This window comes from Tenrec ecaudatus, chromosome 14 (assembly GCF_050624435.1).
Source record: "Tenrec ecaudatus isolate mTenEca1 chromosome 14, mTenEca1.hap1, whole genome shotgun sequence".
In the NCBI taxonomy this organism is placed as follows: Eukaryota; Metazoa; Chordata; class Mammalia; order Afrosoricida; family Tenrecidae; genus Tenrec; species Tenrec ecaudatus.
In genome coordinates this window covers 63157248-63175797 of record NC_134543.1, presented here as the reverse complement: position 1 = coordinate 63175797, position 18550 = coordinate 63157248, and the positions used below count along the sequence as shown (strand labels likewise).

Here is an 18550-nt window from a genome sequence, read left to right as displayed (position 1 = left end):
ATGCTAGGTGCTCACTTATCTAGCTAAGAAAATTGAAGGATAAGATAGGTAACTATTTTACCAATGAAAGGGAAGAGACCCATATTCAAGTTCATGTCAAATAAAGATGATCCTATAGAATGCATAAATCACAGGAAAATATCATTACTGAGGATTTAAAAAAAATTCAAAAAGGATTGCAGCACCCTTAACCAGGAGCTGCCAGAATTTCCAGCCTAACTCAGAAAAGGATGTGGAATGAGAGCTTTTTGATAGGAGATAAATATGAGATAAAAGTAGAAAATTTCAGAACAAAAGTTTATATTTTTTGACACTTAACTATGTGGTCATAACAAATTATCTACAACATTGAGAAAAATGGAAATTCTAGTGCATTTAATTGATCTCCTAGAGAACCTATACATAGATCAAAAGACAGTCATCTGGAGAGAACTAAGCAACCCTTATAGTTTAAAGTCAGGAATGATGTGTCTCAAGGTTGCATCTTTCACCACACTTATTCCATTTGTGTCTTGAGCAAATAATCTGAGAACTTGGACGATATGTAGAAAAATTGACCTCAGAATTAAAAGACAAATCATTAACAATTTGCGATGTACAGATGACACAAACCTGCTTACTAAAAGCTAAGAGGTCTTTAAGCAGTTACTAATAATATTAAATAAGTGGAGCCCTCAGTAAGTTTTATAACTCAACTTCAAGAAAACAAACATCCTTATAAGTGCACCAATAGTAGTATCATAATAAACATAAGTTTGAAGTAGTCAAGGATTTAATTTTATTTGGATCCACACTCAATACACAAAAATTCAACAGTTAAGAAATCAAATGATGTATTGATTTGATCATGCCTGCAAAAGATCTCCTTAAAATATTGAAGAGTCAAGATTTCATTTTGAGGATAAAGTACATCTAATCAAAGTCATTCTTTTCAGTCTCCTTATGTTTGCAAATATAAATAAGGAAGAACTAAGAAGAAAGGCTATCTTTGAATTATAGTGGTGGTGAAGATTGCTAATAATACTTCCAGAAGATTTTCAGAAGAACACAAAAATCTGACTTGGAAAAAACACAGCCAGAATATGCCTTAGAAGAAAAGATGGCCGCATTTCATCTCAAATACTTTAAACCTCTTTTCAGAAGAAACCAGTCCTCGGAAAGGCACATCATGAATGACAAATTAGTCAGTGAAAGAAAATTCTCAGGAAAATATATTGACATTGTGGCTGCAACAATGGACTCAAATATAGCAATAGCTCTGACGGTGGCATAGGACCAGTCAATATTTCGTTGGATTTTAATGGGGTGGGACTTAACAGCAACAATAATTTTATCATTTTCAGAGGGAGCTATCCTGAAATAAGCATTTTAGGTAACACATGGAGACAGCAGGCAAATTTTTCACAAATTTGGGTGATTTTGAAATATCCATAGACTAGAGAATTTGAGGGAAAGGTAAGGTAAGCAACTTTCCAATTAACTTTCCATCCCCAAATTCATATTGATGAATTCTATACTATTTCCAGTTATTTATTGTTATGTTGTCTAATTTTTCATACATTGACTAATTGGGTCACTTTCATTTACTATTGAATAAAAACACATAAATGTATCTATTCAGGCTGCTAAAATAGGCAGAAGAATTTAATTAGAGATAATAGTCTGAACCTCTTGATACACCAAACAAGATATTTGCTACTATAGATTAGAGAGCAATTCTATTTTCCAAAGAATAAAAGTATGATAGTCTTTCTCTGCATTGTGTGTTGCACAGGCAGCCTAAGAATACAGACACAAAATAAAAACCTGTTGCCATCAAGTTGATACTCATTTATGGAGATTGGAGGCAAATCGGAATGCATGATACTTCATAGGGCTTTCAATGGCTATAGTCTTTTGGTAGATACACAGAGCTTTCTTGAGAGGCATGTCCAGCTTGCTTTATACCACTCATCTTAACCAAGAGACCCCCTAACCTAAGGATAGAAACTTGCAAATACATTGTTTTTCTCTTGAGGATATATGAAAACATTGTATTTTATGAATTTTTATTAATCTGCATAGGTTACATTATGAAATTGAAACTATTAATGTATTAGACTAATTGTTAGCCTCCTGTGACATAGATACTGTTCTCTCTATAGGAAATTATTTTGAGTTTCATGATAAAAAAAGTAGTAGAATTGTATAATATTTTGTAGTTTTAATTATATTTATCAGTGTAGTACATTTTAATTCATAGAACAAATCCCGAGTACTAAGTTAGAAATATAGTCACTTCGTGTTTCCATAGCTACAAAGGTAACTTTTGTCCAGATATTCCATCTGTGAGAATATTATCAATTTGCAAATATTTTCCCAAGCAATTCAATGTTATTTTTTATTTCTTATTTGATGCTGAAAATATTCAAGATATTATATTATAAAATATAAAAATAACTAAAGAATATTTCATTTTTAACATAATGTTGATTTTATGATTTCAACACTTTATATTTGTTCCTTATGAATACAGTTAAAATAATAAGACCTTGTGAAGGTCAAATATCATTTGAAAATTAGATTTTGATTATTGTATAGGATCATTTCAGAGGAGATATAAAGCAAAGTAGCAATAGTTAATTATGGATAAGATATTAATTTGTGCAAAGATTAAGTTGCAAACTTTAATTAATTTTTTGATTTACTTATTTCTATTTAACTCCCAAGATATATTTGGTTGTTAAAAAACAAGGAACCCTGCTGGTGTTTTTGGTAGCATAGTAGGCTGCTACTGCAAGGTCAGCAATTGGAAATCACCAGCTACTTTGAGGGAGAGAGATGAGGCTTCCAACCCCTCAGAGAACTGCAGTCTCAGAAACTCACCCACAGTAGTTCTTTCCTGGCCGACAGGCTGTCTATTAGCTGGAATAAGTCAAATGATAGTGCATTTGGCTTTTTGGGTTTGGTGAAAGAGTATTTATTTCAACAGATTTTTTAAAGTTTACTATATTATGACAATTCTGGGAAGGATGGCTTGTTATAAATTAAAAAAATAAAGCAACACACTGATGGTATTGAAGGATAAGACATAATTGGTAAAATTAACCTTCCTATTATAAGCAAACAAAAAGCTGGGCATCTAGTAAGTAAGTTGAGTGTTTTCAGCTATTGCATAATATTGAAAATGTGTAAAGGGGAGCTTCTGTGTTAACGCACACAATTCTCGCACCCTTTCACTTGGCTCATTTCCAGACCCCAGAGCAGGAGGCTGGTGTCCAGGGTACAGTGATTTTGCGAAGCCGAGGAATTAAAAATCAAAAGAGCTGGGACTGCTGAATGTCTGGACGCTGTGAGGCAGCACCTTGGAAAAACAGAGCTGTATGAAGTAAACACCCAAGTCGATTTTGAGATTCCTTTCAAATCCTTGCCCCAGTTCTGGGCTGTGCATGCATAAATAAGTCTAGGGTGACCTACATACTCTCTTTTGATTATCTTAGATTTAAAATTATTTGTATTTGGATTAATGATATCTGGTAGTGCTATGGGTTAGACATTGCATTGTGAACTGCAAGATTGGTGATTGAGTTCCATCAACCAATCCATGAAGGAACGATGAGTTTGTCTTCTACTAGAAAGCCTGCTTCATCCTTTAGGGTCACAATAGGAATCAATTATAGTCAATATCAGCTTCATGGTAATGGGTTTTGGGTGTTTTCTGTGTGTTAAACTGTGTAGACAAGAGAAACAAATTCGTAAACACGCATATGTGTACAACAGCTTTATAGAGAGTATTTGTACATTAAGAAAACATCCAAGTCCAGTCCAGATCAAGTCCATAAGTCCATATGTACAGTACTAATCTGTAAAGTACTCTTCAGACTCACAAAACACATGCAATGATGCTGAGTGCAGGAAGATCACAAGCCAGTGGGTGAGAAGTCTTGTGGATCCAGTGGCATTGTAAGCATCTCAGCACTGGCAGGAGTCTCCACATGGCTCTTCCAGATCAGGGCACTAGTGTCATTCCATGTGTCTTGTCAGCTGCAATGTCATTCAGGGAGTGACCGTGTGTCCCCCCTCCTGCAAGCTATTTCTCTCCTTAGCACCTCCAAATGAGGTCATCAAGCTGCTACCTGATTGACAGGCTAAACTCCACCCCTTCACTGATAAATCTCAACTTGACAACAGATAATATAACTACCACACTCTGGATTAGATTTTGCATTCTTTTTTTTTTTTCTGGAACTCAGTGCTAATTTTTGTTTCCAAACATAATAATTTCTTTAATGCCAGTTTCTTTTCTGTATTTAGTTTTCTTGGTTGGTCTGTTGCCTGAGTTTTGACAGACAAGAGTGTGGACAAAATTTTATGATTTATTGAATTATTTTGTAACAGGAACTTATTTCTAGTCCTTTGCTTGGCTTTAGCATTCTAGTTTATTCTTGCTTAAAATTATTCTACTATATTATGCTTATAAAGATAAATAAAAGAATAACAAAATGTGCTTAGTATATTAATATTTTGTAATTAGTTAGTGAAAAGCTCTCACAAGTGGTTTGCTCTTCCTTGTTCAATTTTTGCCATGTTACTTAATCAGACTAAGAGATGAGATAAGGAAATAGACCTATTGTCATGGAAAATAATTGAGTCTATAACCATGAAGGAAGAAAGTCGATTTCAAGGACAATTGTTGTATTAATAAGGCTAACCTACCCGGAAATTTTATATATTGACTTTTACAAATCCCCGTACACATTTTCTTTTTCAGTCATGAGAATAAGAGTACATATTGAGAATAGTTTTATTTGTTCCGTAGTGTCTACAGAAAGTTACATCTTTTTTTGTCAGTATTTTTTGTAATATTTTATTTCCACAAAGCTTTTATGTTTTGAGTGTTTTCAAGTCAACCTAACAAAAGTGTAAGGGAAAGAATTTTATGATGCCTTCTACTCAAAGATGGTCTTAATAAAGTTTGAGAATTAATCTTCAAAATCTCTGCATCCTTGAAACTCCACGCTACCTAAGCACATAAATCTGTGATGAAAACAACCTAGTATAACAGAGTAAAATTCGAATAGGGCTTATTTGGAACAGTTTTCCATATTTTCTTTACTCTTTCATACATCATGGTTTATTTTAATTCAGAGCCCAAGAAAAGTACAATCATTTTTCATAGCAGTGATTTAAACAATAAATTAATTCATGTAAATGTGCTAATAATTTTCTTTTATCTAATGACATAATTACTAGTTAACAGAGGATCTCTTGGAGATATAAAGACATACCTTAAGAATGACAGTAACAGTGAATTTACCATTTCCAATGCATTACAATAAAGAATGTAATATTTTTGTTATTTGCAAAGTGTGTCTCTTAATGAGAAATCACTCTGTCTCTACAGCTTCCTACTTCCCAACCACATAGTCAAGTTTCTCCTCCAATCCAACCATCATAAATTTAACGCTAATTGTTTTATTTTGTTCTGCCTTTTTATTGTTTACCAGAATATTTCTGGTGTGATAGCCCAAGAAATGAAGAAATATGAATGACTCTTAAGGGTATGAAAAATAAGCCTCATATTAATCAAGGAGATGAAATCACATCATATAGCACTAAGACTTTCTTAAAGAAGTATATTAAATTTTCATTATTGTTGACTAGAAAAGAGATTGCTGGGTGTTTTATCCTAATACTCCTATCCTTCCTCCTTCATTACTTCTTTTCTAAATTTGTGTGCAATAAGAGTACGTTAAGTGACCTTTAGGGTTTTTTTGAACATTTAATTAGGTTCTGGCCAATGAAAGATGAAAGTAATGTATTATGAGGTTTCTAGTAGAATTTCTAAATGCAGCATACATTTTTTTCATCAATTGATGTAGTCATATGGTTTTTCTTCCTGATCCTGCAGATATGATGACTTTCATTGATTGATTATGAATGGGATTACATTATGAAATAAGTATAACTGGGTCATGGTGGATAATTTTCTTATTCATTGTTAGATTTTATTTGCTAGTATTCTGTCAAGACCTTCTGCAATTATTTTTATGAGAGATTAGTCCATATTTTTTTCTTCCTCATAGTGTCTGGGATCTGCCTTTGGTGACCTTTCATTATGAGTTAAAAGATTTTCTGCTGCTATGATTTTTTGAAAAGATCATGGAATATTGTTGTCATTTCTTCCTTTAATGTTCTTGAACTTCATTGGTGAAACTACCTTCACCTGAGGATTTAGATGGAAGAAGTTTAGAAATTATTGATTAAATTATTGTAAGTCTTTCTTTGTATTTTTTAGGTACCTTGTATTTTTTATAGAATTGGAGCATATCCCCTAGATGGTTGAATTTTTGGTTGTGATGATATATTTATTGTTCTTAAATTTTTTATTGGAAAATAAGCTAACAATATATGTTTACAGGGTGAATATGTTAGGTTTCTGTGATGGTTTGCCTCCATTTTTGCTTCCCAATGCTGAAAGATTTCACACAGCAGAAGCACTTTTGTAAATCCAAGTGACTTTTATAAGGGAAAGGAAACCTTCAGGTAATAAAGTCAAAAAGTACAAGCTAGTTCTGGGAAGTATGTGGATTCACTAATGAAGACAGCCACTTCAAGAGAGCACGGAAAACCACGTGAGACAGATAGTAGGACAGGAGTGCAAAACCATGCACGCAGAGCCAAGAGCAGGAAATCCCCGGAAGCCAAGAGCGAAAGTGGGATGTGAGCCCCGCTTTTATCCCCTCCTACATTGTTTTATCCCCTCCTACATTTTATCCCCTCCTACATAGTTGGGGGCATTGGCTGATCTTATTGACTGAGTTCAGGTGCAACTGTGTGGTGTCGCACCTCTGGTGCCCAGGTGCTTTCTCATAGGTGTCTGATGGGTGCCTGACTTCTTTTCAACACCTCTATTCAACCCAGCCAATTCCCACTAGTGCAGACATTTGGGGAAGACAAGCTCTCTTTATGTCTATTCTAGTTACCTTTCAAATGTACCTGTCAAAATGTAGCAAGTTTGTCTAAAATTTATATTTAGTTAAAATACAAATTGAAGTATTCAAGATCATTATTTTGGAGTGATATTAGAATTATAACAGTTTTAGCCAAAAAATTTCCAAAATGTGCAACAACCAATATGTGTGTATAGTTATATAGATGATAGAAAGAAAGAAACAAAGAAAGATAGATAGATAGATAGATAGATCTATAGAAACACACACATACCCTTTAAGGAGAAATACTGCCTTCTTGACTGCCAGGTTGGCAGTTCAAACCTACCAGCAGCTCTGCAGTAGTGAGATGAAACTATTTGCTCCCAACCCCTGAGCAGGACCAAAGAGGGGCTGCAACTGACCTTATGGGCTGAGAAGAAAGCTAAGGTAATTGCAGTAATCAACGCCATGGAGGAAACCCAGGGATCCACTGAGTCACAAAAGTTGGAGGAGGTTAGCCACCCCACCTCCCACCTCACCTCACTATGCAGTAGCCCGCTGGCCATTCATCCCCTACTATGGCCACCTCGCTTGAACCCGTGGAGGCTGCTGCTGGGGACATGAAGCCACCAAAGCCGTTGATGGTCAGTCTGAGTAAGAGGACGGCTGGGCTTTGGCATTCAGGAGCTCCTGTGGGGAAAGGTGTGGGCTTTTCCTGGCGGCCAGAACACATTCGTTCTTGTTGGATTACAGGAGTGGAGCCGTTAAAGCGCCTGCTGGGTCATGTGGTTCAGAGACAATAAGTTCTCAGTTGTCTGACCTGAGAAGCTGGTGCGCTGAGTGTTCTGTAGTGTCACTTATATACAACAAACAGCCCGTGGACAGCAAGGCTGTCCACGAGGCATTCCTCCAGGCGGCCACAGCAGCTACGCAGGAGAGCTGTTCCAACGTGCCATGACTACAGCCAGAGTGACACTGCCACCGTCCTGGAGGTGCAGAACGAACAAACGATGGAATGGGCACTCCGGCTTCCTGGCCTCCGGCCTCAAGAGAGGGGAAGAATCCTTACAAAGTTTATACCGTCGTGTGTGTTGACATGGAGGCAGTTGCCTATGTACCGCCCCCACCAGCCAAAAAGGCCGCAAAGAGCACAAGCCAGAAGAGCAGCCCAAGGTCAAGGAGATCATCAATGAAGGCACCCACGAGCAGCAGGTGTGGGAGGTGTAGCAGAAATGCCTCCGTGTCGAGGTATTTGCATCTCCTGCAGAAGCCTCCATGTTACCCTTGGACACTCTCTCTCTATCTAACATTGTCGCACGTGTGTCAGTAGGAAGATGACGCCATCAGTCTTACTACTCCATCTGCCCTGGGGGGTGCAAGGTGCTCAGCTGTGGGCACAACTGCGCCAGGTGGCTTCGTGTGGAGTGTGTGGATCCCTTGGTGGGGCTGGGGCTGCCCAGGAGACCATAGAGGAGACTCCTGGAACTGCTGCATGTGTGGGCACCAGGGCATCTGCGGGTTGCTGCCGCAGCGGTGGGGCGACTGGCCGCCCAAGCTCCAGATGTTTTCCACCAATAACTACTCCCACGCACTTGACCTGCCCAAGGTGTCCCAGCCTGTCCAAGCTGAAAGGAGGAAGCCCATCTGGGTGCTGCCCCTGCTGGATGGTATTGCTACTGTGCTGCAGACTGCGAAGGGCCTGGGCATCCAGTGGGTCACTGCATTGCCTCCGAGGCGAGAGAGGCCTCCATCACCGTGTCCATGACGCCACGGTTTTCAGCCGGGGAAGATCATGTTAGCGATGTCCAACAGTGTCACCCAAAGCACATCCTGGTATGGGGCCTGTTTGATCTGGTGATTGGGACTAGTCCCTGCAGTGACCTCTACATCATCAGCCCTGCCCACAAGGACTCTGTGAGGGTGCTGACTGGATGTTCACTGAATTCTACCACCTCCGGCCTTTCTTCTGACTCTTTACAAACAAGGGGACCAGGGGCTTTAGGGACAAGAGGGACATCTCGTGATTTCTGGAGTCCAACCCTGGGAAGACCGATGCCAAAGAAGTGTCAGCAGCTCACAAGGCCTGTTATTTCTGGGGTAGCCTTAAGGTATGAACAGGCCTTAGGCATCTGCTAGGAAGGGTAGCTGGAGCTGCAGAAGTGTCTGCAGCTCAGTAGACTAGCCAAGTTCAGCAAAATAAGGATCATCACTCTTAGATCAATCTCTCTAAAGCAAGGCAAGAATCAGTCTTGAATGAGAGGGCATCCTACGGTGCCTTGATATGGAAAGGATGTTTGGCTTCCCTGTTCATTATCCGATGTCTCCAACAAGACCCGCTTGATGAAGCAAGGGCAACCAGTGGGTAGTGGAGTCGGCCAGTCAACCCACCACCTCGTCATTCTGTTGAAGGAGTATTTTGTTTGTGAGTACACAAGAGTAAACTGAGGCAATGACAAATGCTACAAACAATAACATCAAAACCACCAAGAACATGAGGAGTGAAGTATCAGAACCCAGAAGAAAAGGTGTTAAACAAAACAAAAAACAAGCCACAGCTGCAGAAATTCCTGGAGGAAATTGCAAAGCGATTGGCCATCATCTCCTGTGTTTTTCAATGTTAAACGTTGTTTCTATTTACAAAAATGAAACCTTTCCCTATATTCCCCCACCACCACCCCCTGCTTCACTTCTGCTCAAATCGTTTCTACTCTTTCCAGAGGGTTTTCCATTTGTTTGAGGGTTTGTTTCTTACTGTGAATGAAACTAGAGGGTTTATAAAAAAAAATCTATCAAATCCTATATGTAACAATACTTTGCAGAAGGAAATATAGGAAAAGAGATAAAATAAATTTTATAGAAATCAATACATATATTTGGTCATTGTCCCTAACCTGATAAGATAGGAGCACAAACAGGAGACAGAAAATAGAGAGCTGGGCTGCACAATTCCTTTCTGGACTCTGAGCAATCTTGTGACCACCATTCCTGGCCAAGCAAAGCAGAACCCAGCCAGCAGCAGGGAGGCTAAAACATCGACACAGACACTTTTCTACATTATTTCAGGTGCCTACCACACAGGAAGCTTAGAGAAAAATCAGTTTCTAGAAGCAGATAGTACCTCTTGTTTACCTATTGTCTATATGATAGATATATTGGAGGATGTAAGATAAGACAAATAAATAATAATAGCAATAATATATAATAATAAGGGTTCCTGGGGGTAGGACAGTAGAGGCAGGTAGTAAAGGGGAGTTGATATCAAGGAGTTGAAGAAGAAAGAATATGTCTTTAAACTGATGGTGGCAGCAGTTGTACAGCTGTGCTTGATCTAATTGAATTATGAATGGTTATGATATGTATAAGAGATCTCAATTAAGTTATTTTAAAAAGGAGTGTGAGGTGATTGGTCAGAACCTTGGAAAAATCAGGGTGGAATTCATCCAGACTCTTGCAATAGCCTTTTGATTTTTGTTCTAAAAGGAAGGAGACCCCTTAAGGTGGGTGGTAAAAATGGTAGGGCAAGGCATCTTCGGACTCAATTTCTCAATTTTGTTTTTGCTGATTTGAGACCTCCTTGTGGTGAGACAAGGAATCATCTAGAATATGGGAAGGCAACAGGGAAACCACTCTCTGGAGCAAATTAAAAAAAAAAAAAAGGAAACTATTCACTCCTGTAAAGATTTACAGCCTCAGAAACCATATATAGAATTCCAATGAGTCAGTGAGTCAGATGGAACTCAGTAGTAGTGGTGCGATATATATAGCTATTATTATAATGAGGACATAGCTAGTTATATTGTATTAAGTGATAAAGAAAAATAAATTTATGGTTCAGGTGTCACCACAACATGAGGAACTATATTAAAGAGCCACAGCATTAAGAAAGCTGAGAACCACTGATTTAAGGTTTAATGTTGATTCTTAGAGAACTTTGGTCATCAGAACTTCTAAGAAAGAAATCAACTGATTATAAGTATTCACCCTTTCACTTTGAATTAAAGTAAAAATATTTCAAAGGTCTCTTTCTCTCTCTTAATTAATGATTATGAGAAGAGTTGTATGAGTCCTCAATAAAATGATTTTTTTTAAGTAAGTAATAAAAGGTACCCACCATTGCCCTTGGGCCACCTCTAACCAACAGCCATCCTCAGGACAAAGCGGAACTCCAACAGAGTTTCAAAAGCTGCAGTTCTTTACAGGACATGGCTCCCACACCTTTCTTCCATGGGGAAACTTGTGGGGTCAAACCACTGACCCTGGGTTAACAGGTGGTCTCCTTAACCACTGGGCCACCAGTGCTTCTATGCAGAAAATTCTGATGAGAATTTAAAGTTCAAAGCAAATTTTGAAATCTTTCTTGGTGTTTACTGATTATAAATATGAAAATACTGCTAAATTATCTGCATTTCAGGACTAAACATATGTGACATAAATTAGAATGATTTCATCTTCTGACATGGCAGCTCAAGAGCTTATATTCTGCAGTTGAATTTACACATTACGTGATGACACTCATCAAATAATTTTAAAGTAATAACTGGTAGGATCCTGTTATTCCATAGTTTATATAGCTTAATACTTAGCTTGATGTGTGTTGCAAAGATACATACATACATGCATACATCAATTGTGTAAAGTGCATTTGTACATTCATTGCCCTCATCATTCTCAAAACATTTGCTCTCCACTTAAGCTCTTGGCATCAGCTCCTCATTTCCCCCCTCCCTCTCTGCTCCCCACTCCCTCATGAACCCTTGATAATTTATAAATTATTATTTTGTCATATCTTGCCCTGTCGGACGTCTCCCTTGACCTACTTTTCTGTTGGCCATCCCCTAGGGAGGAGGTCACATATACATCCTTGTAATTGGTTGCCCCTTTCCAACTCACTCCCCCTCTACGCTCCCAGTATCGCCACTCACATCACTGGCCCTGAAGGGATCATCTGCCCTGGATTCTCTGTTTTTCCAGTTCCTATCTGTACCGGTGTACATCCCCTGGTCTAGCCAGACTTGCAAGGTAGAATTCAGATCATGATAATGGGGGTGGGTGGTGGGGCAGAAAGCATTTAAGAACTAGAGGAAAGTTGTATTTTTCATCTTTGCTAAATTGCACCCTGAGTGGTTCGTTCCCTCCCCTCGACCCTTCTGGAAGGTGATCTCCAGTGGCCTACAGAGGGGCTTTGGGTCTCCACTCCACACTCCCCACCTCATTCACTATGATAAGATTTTTTTGCTCTGTTGATGCCTGATACCTGATACCTTTGACACTTCGTGATCACATAGGCTGGTATGCTTCTTCCATGTGGGCCTTGTTGTTTCTGAGCTAGACAGCTACTTGTTTACCTTCAAGCCTGTAAGACCCCACATGCTATACCTTTTGATAGCCAAGCACCATGAGATTTCTTCAAATTTGCTTATGCACCCATTTGTCTTCAGCAATCATATCATGGATGTGAGCACACTATGATATGATTTTTTGTTCTTTGATGCCTGATAACTGATCCCTTCAGCACCTTGTGATCACACAGGCTGGTGTGCTTCTTCCATGTGGACTTTGTTGCTTTTGAGCTAGATGGGCGCTCGTTTACCTTCAAACTTTTGAGACCCCATATATTAAACAGAAAAGACTAACACAATCCTTCATGTTATTTGACATATACCATCTCTACTTAATTTTATGAAAAAATATTTGTTACAAATTATAACCTCTGTATGGGTTTACAAAAGGATGGTATTTTATTTAAATAGAAAAATAAATAAATTTAGCAATTACCCTTTATTCTAGGTAAATGTTATCAACAAATGAACAACCAAATCTGCTTAAATAGATTTCCTAACATTTCTGTTGCAGATAAAATCAAAGTTTGAAAAGTTTTAGAGACTAAAATTATGGTGTATCACTTGAAAATACTGATTTGCATAATTGTACAATTCATAAACCAATTTAATATGGAAAATTGTTCCATTTAATGAAAATAACTACATTTTTTAATTCAATAAAAATATTAAATGGCTTTCTTTCTTTTTTTTGGAATGGCTTTTAAAAATATAGATTTCATGAGGAAATAGCATGGGTGATTTATCTGAATTCTTTTGGCTACTAAAGGAAGACACAGAATCTCACTTCACACAACCCCAAAGCCAATGTCATAAGGCCAAGATACAACATGGCTCTACCTAAAGCCCTTCTTTTACCCTTTTCTGACACCTACCATCTCTGCTATGTCACTCTCCTCCACTGGGTTTGAAAATTTATTGCAATGCACATTCAAACCTCACAGACAACACTCATGATTTGGCAGGTTTTAGGGAAATTAAGAAGTTACCATAAGACAGGATCATAGAGCTCTAAGGATAGTCTGTGGGCCACATCAGGGCCTCTGCTTAGCCAACAGCTGAATCTTCCCTGGTCCTCAATCTCTCAATCACATGGTCCCTTGACCTCTACTTTCATGGGTCAAGAAGCCCACCTGCATCTCTGCCTTGATGTCTTAATGTCTCAGTAGCTTGGCTTCTCTGCTCTGTCGCAGTATGGCTCCTGTGGCCTCCACCCCTTCAGACAGGCATCTTAAAAGTACTCTGTTGATCCTGTATCCTGCCACTCTTCCATATTCCTCGATAACTCTAAGTACTCCCATTGTGGAGCTTTTGGAGTTTTCAATGTACAGTATCATGTAATTTGTAAATACCAATAGTTTCCTCTCCTTTTCCTTCTCTCTCATTTGGATACCTTTAATGTCCTTTCATTGTCTTATGCTGTTAGCTAGGACCTCCCGTATGATACTGAATAGAAGTGGGAACCAGGGACATTGTTTTCTGGTCCACTTTTTCAGTGGGATTGCTTTCATCCCTTCTCCACTGACTATGATGTTGGCTGTTGGCTTTTTGTAGAGGAATTTGCCTTCCATTCCTATCTTCTTGGTGTATTAATTAGGAAAGGGTGCTGAATGTTGTCAAATGATTTTTCTGTGTCTATTGATATTATCATGTGGTTCTTATACATTTTCTTATAAATGTGGTGTATAATATTGATTGATTGGGGGATGTTAAACCATCCCTGCATCCCTGGGATAAATCCTACCTGGTCGTGGTGGATGATATGTTTTATTTACTTTTGTATTCTATTGGCCAATATTCTGTTAAGGACTTTTGCATCTATGTTCATTAGAGATATCGGTCTGTAGTTTTCTATACATTTGGGGTCTTTTCCCTGTTTGGCTACCAAAGTTATGCTGGATTTGTAGGATGACTTTTGGAGTTTGTCATCCTTTTTTATGTTCTGGAATACTTTGTGGAGGATCGGTGTCAATTCTTCCATGAATATTCGGTAGAATTCTGCTGTGAAGCTATCTGGCCCAGCAGGTTTTTTTTTGTTGGCAGCTTCTTGGTGACTCTCTCTATTTCTTCTTTTGCTATGGGTTTATTGTGGTTCTTGACCTCTGTCTGAGATAATCTAGGGAGGGACTGCTTATCCAAGTATTTATCCATTTCTTCCACATTTCTGAATTAATTAGAATGCAGTTCTTCATAGTACTCTGTGATTATCCTTATCATCTCACAGGGGTCTGTTGTAATTACCCCTGTGTTATTCCTCATCCTTTCTAGTGATGTTTGCTCCTTCCTTTGCTTGGTTAGGTTTGCCAGTGGTCTGTCAATTCTGTTGATCCTTTCATAGAACCAGCTTTTTACTGCATTTGTTTTTTGCACCATTCTCCTGTCTTTCCACTGGTTTAACTCTGCCTTATTTCTTTTCTTTTGCTATTGGAGTGGTTTATCTCTTGACTCTGTTATAGTTGTTGGAAGTCTTGTGATAATATCAGTCATAAGCCTCTTTTTTATATATGCATTTATTGATATCAAGATACCACTGATAACTCCCTTCACAGTATCCCATAAGTTTTGATATGAATCACAACAAACAGGAAACAAAATGGAGGGGGGTTGGAGCGGAGACCCAAAGCCCATCTATGGACAATGGAACATCCCCCTACAGAGGGGTCTCAGGGAGAGGGTGAATCAACCAGGGGGCAATAGCATGCTAATAAGTTACACAATATACATCTGTTCCCTATAGGCCTCCTCATACCCCGTTATCATGACCTCAGTTCCGCCTCACAATCTAGACTAGATGGGAACATGTTCATAGGTATAGGCAAGAGATAAAACTCACGACACAAGGAACCCAGGAACAGGAATGGGAATAGAGATACCAAAGGTGTAGGGGGAAGGGGGAAGAGGTGGAGAGGGATTAGGATAGCGATCACAAAGAACAACAGAAACCAGAGGGGAAGAGGGACTGCGCTTGGTGTGAGATTTGAAAATAATTAGCAAACTACAATCTATCAAAGGGCCACAAGTGCTTGGGACAGGGGAGGGATAAAAGAGGAGCTGATCCCAAGGGCTCAATGGATAGTAAATGTCTAGAAAAGAACGATGGAATATATGTACAGATATGTGAGAAATAATTAATAGGGTTTGGTACAAGAGTGTAAGAGCCCCCAATAAAATTATTTTTAAAAAGAAGAAAGCCCTCTGTTAGTGGTTTTTCTTCTTTCACTGTTGTAGTAATTCTACCATTGTGACTTCTGAGATGGCTCTTTTATATCAGAGAAATGACAAAACTGACTAATCTCAGTCATTTTGTGGGAGTTTTTTGAAGATGAATAGAAAACATTTTAAACAATATCAGCGCACTATAGTTCATAAAGATAGATTCATATGGAAAGCTTTTGTTACGGGGGGGAAAAAACATACTTGAATACTTAAGTAAAACCTACACTGAATTCTCTTCTTTTCTATTTATTACCAGAGTAATATGGCACAGCATTTTCAAATGATTTATTTTTATCATATTTTATGTATCAAATATAAGTATAGTTGATGGCCTAATGGTGCAGTGTTTATTAGTTTTAAGCTGTTAACTGAAACGTTGGCAGTTCAAACCCACAAACACACTCTGAGGGAGAAAGATGGAGCTTGCTAGTCCTCTAAAGAAACCCACAGGGGCAGTTTTACTCCGTTCTATAGGGTTGCTATGAGGCAGCGCTGACTAGATAATGAGGTTAGGTTTGTTTAATGCATATGTACGTTCACACTTATAAAACAATACTTTAATTAGAGGATAATTAAATGAATTAACGAGTCATCATGTAAAATGTGTATACATTCCTATTTGTCTATAGACTTTCCATGAACTATGAATAATAAATATAACTATCATAATGTATACCACATTGTAACAAAAACTTATATAGTTAATCCATGAGGATTGTTGGCTTTGATTTTTTTAACTTGAGGTTTTCTTTTATATTTCAGAAAACAAACAGTTAATCTATGAGGTTTTTTTTGTTTTTATTTAATTTGGGGGTTTCTTTTGGATTTTCCTGAGAAACATTTGATGCATTACTTTACTAATGTGATTTGACATAAGGGTTCTCTTTAATTATTTATACAGACACACTGGGAAATGTGGGAGGTAATTAATATAATGATCCACACATCATGCTTGCAATTATTTAATTGTAATCACAGTAGTAGCTAAAGCCTAATGAATAAGAAATATGAATTCTACTAAGACAAATTTGTATCATATAATACAAAAAATGTATCATATAATATACAAAATTTTCTACCACTGTATATATTGTTATTCCACATGAACCAATCACAAAATTAAGTCACATCTGCAAATATTTTAGATCTGACCTTTCAGTGGAATATCTCGCACCCTGTCTTCTAAGAGAAAACAGAAAGAAATATGCTATATAATATTGGTAAAGTTGGTAGACGATGTTGATATATAGATCAAGAAAATAAGGAGAAAGACATGATGGAAAACCATTTGACCAAAGATTTGTTTCTAATAAAAGGAAGACTCCAGACAGAATAGGATGGATGAATTGCTTAAATAATGTTTCTATGCCTCAGGATTGGGGTGTACCCCACACTGCAAGGCTATTCCAGTTGTCTCATTAGTTGAGGTATGTAAAGGTATGTTACTGTGACAATTTAGCTTGTTGAAAGTTTCCCTGTTTTTCATTGATCCTGTTCCAAGCATGATGTCCTTCTTCAGAGTTTAGTCCCTCCTGAAAACATGTGCTAAGTGTGGAATAAGATAATAAGCCTTAGAGGAAGAATTACAATATCCAGAATGAATTTGTAAAATAAAATGTGTTAAGTCTCTTCCACTTCCATATAAGCCTCTCACTCACAGCATAAGTGCGCATCATTAGAATGGTTTGTATGTTTATGAATTTGCTTTCTTGGGTATTACCTTTAATTTTTCTTTGATAGATTCCTCTTTCTTGGTATTCCTGTTTCAGTCAAAAATTTACACTCTCTTCTTATATCTTATATCTTAAAGTTCACAATATTTTTCCTATGTTTACTTGTTGTCCTCTTGTTTTTTACATTTAGCCACTGCTATGTAAGTTCCATGTACTTTTATTTCTATGTAATTAATATCTAACTGACACTAGTAAGCACTCCAGAGTGTGTGTTGAATAAAAAATAAATGGATCCCAGTATGGTTAGTGCTATAATATGTGACATAAGAATAATTTGATTTTCAGTAATTTGAGTATCAGTATCTTTATGTATATGAAACTATAATAATAGTTATTAAAAACTGATAAGGTATAGTTGTCAAGTACTTAGGGTAAAGTTAATGGTAGATATATTAGTCCCAGCTGTTTTTATTATTGGCAATTATTATATTACTCATAAAATTATAATTTTACTACTATCCTTAAGAAAACAAAACCTACACTACCACCATTGAGTTAGTTCCTACACATAGTTACCTTACTGGATAGAATAAACCTACTCTCTAGGGTTTCTGAGACTGAACATCTGTACAAGAACACAGAGACTCAGCCTTTTCAAGTTACAATCAGCAGGTAGCCAACTCTGCCACTAGAGATCCTCACTACTCAAATCTGTCTTGAAGAAAGTGTATCCAGGTAGATGGCAGTACTTTAGATCACATACTTTGGATATGTTATCAGGAAAGACCATTCCCTGGGCCGGGGGGCGGGCACATCATACTTGGTAAAGTAGAGAGCAAATAAAAAAATAAGAGGAAGACTCTTCACAAGAAGGATTGACAGAGTGGGAGTTCAGGAGACTCCAACACAACAATAATTGTAAAGCTAGATGAAGACTTGGTAGTGCTTTGTTGTGCAGTATGTAGGTCAAGATGAGATAGAGCTGACTGAGTGACTCTGAGCAGCAAAAACAGATACATTTAGTGACATCATTGAAGCCTATTGCAGCAAATCAACGTGCTCAAAAGAAGCAAGGACTTGATTTTTAAATCATAAAAAGTCAATACCCTCGTTTCTTTTATAAAATATAGACAACTAGACACTATGACATAGTTGTTTTCAAATATTGGACACCAGGAAACAGAGAACATTGACCTAACACTAAAGAAGTGAAACAAATCATCTAAGATTTGAGAAATCCCTGACTCTGCGTTTGAAGACAATGTCCAGATGTGAAAAATAGAGAGACAGGTGTCACACGGAGCAAGCAGTTCTGCTGAAATGAGTAGACATAGACCAGAGAAGACACACATACCCAAACTGACTTGGGAAGAATGTTCCTGGAAAGGAAAGATGTGAAAATAGCAAC

At 37.7% G+C, this 18550-nt stretch overlaps 1 long non-coding RNA gene and 1 pseudogene across 1 annotated transcript in view; both read left to right on the top strand.

The window, feature by feature from the left end:
- LOC142426799 (uncharacterized) overlaps nt 1-18550 on the top strand; it is an 86960-nt gene that overhangs the window by 17270 nt on the left and 51140 nt on the right. The gene's annotated exons all lie outside the window — the stretch shown is intronic.
- LOC142426084 (DNA (cytosine-5)-methyltransferase 3A pseudogene) lies at nt 7493-9359 on the top strand (annotated as a pseudogene).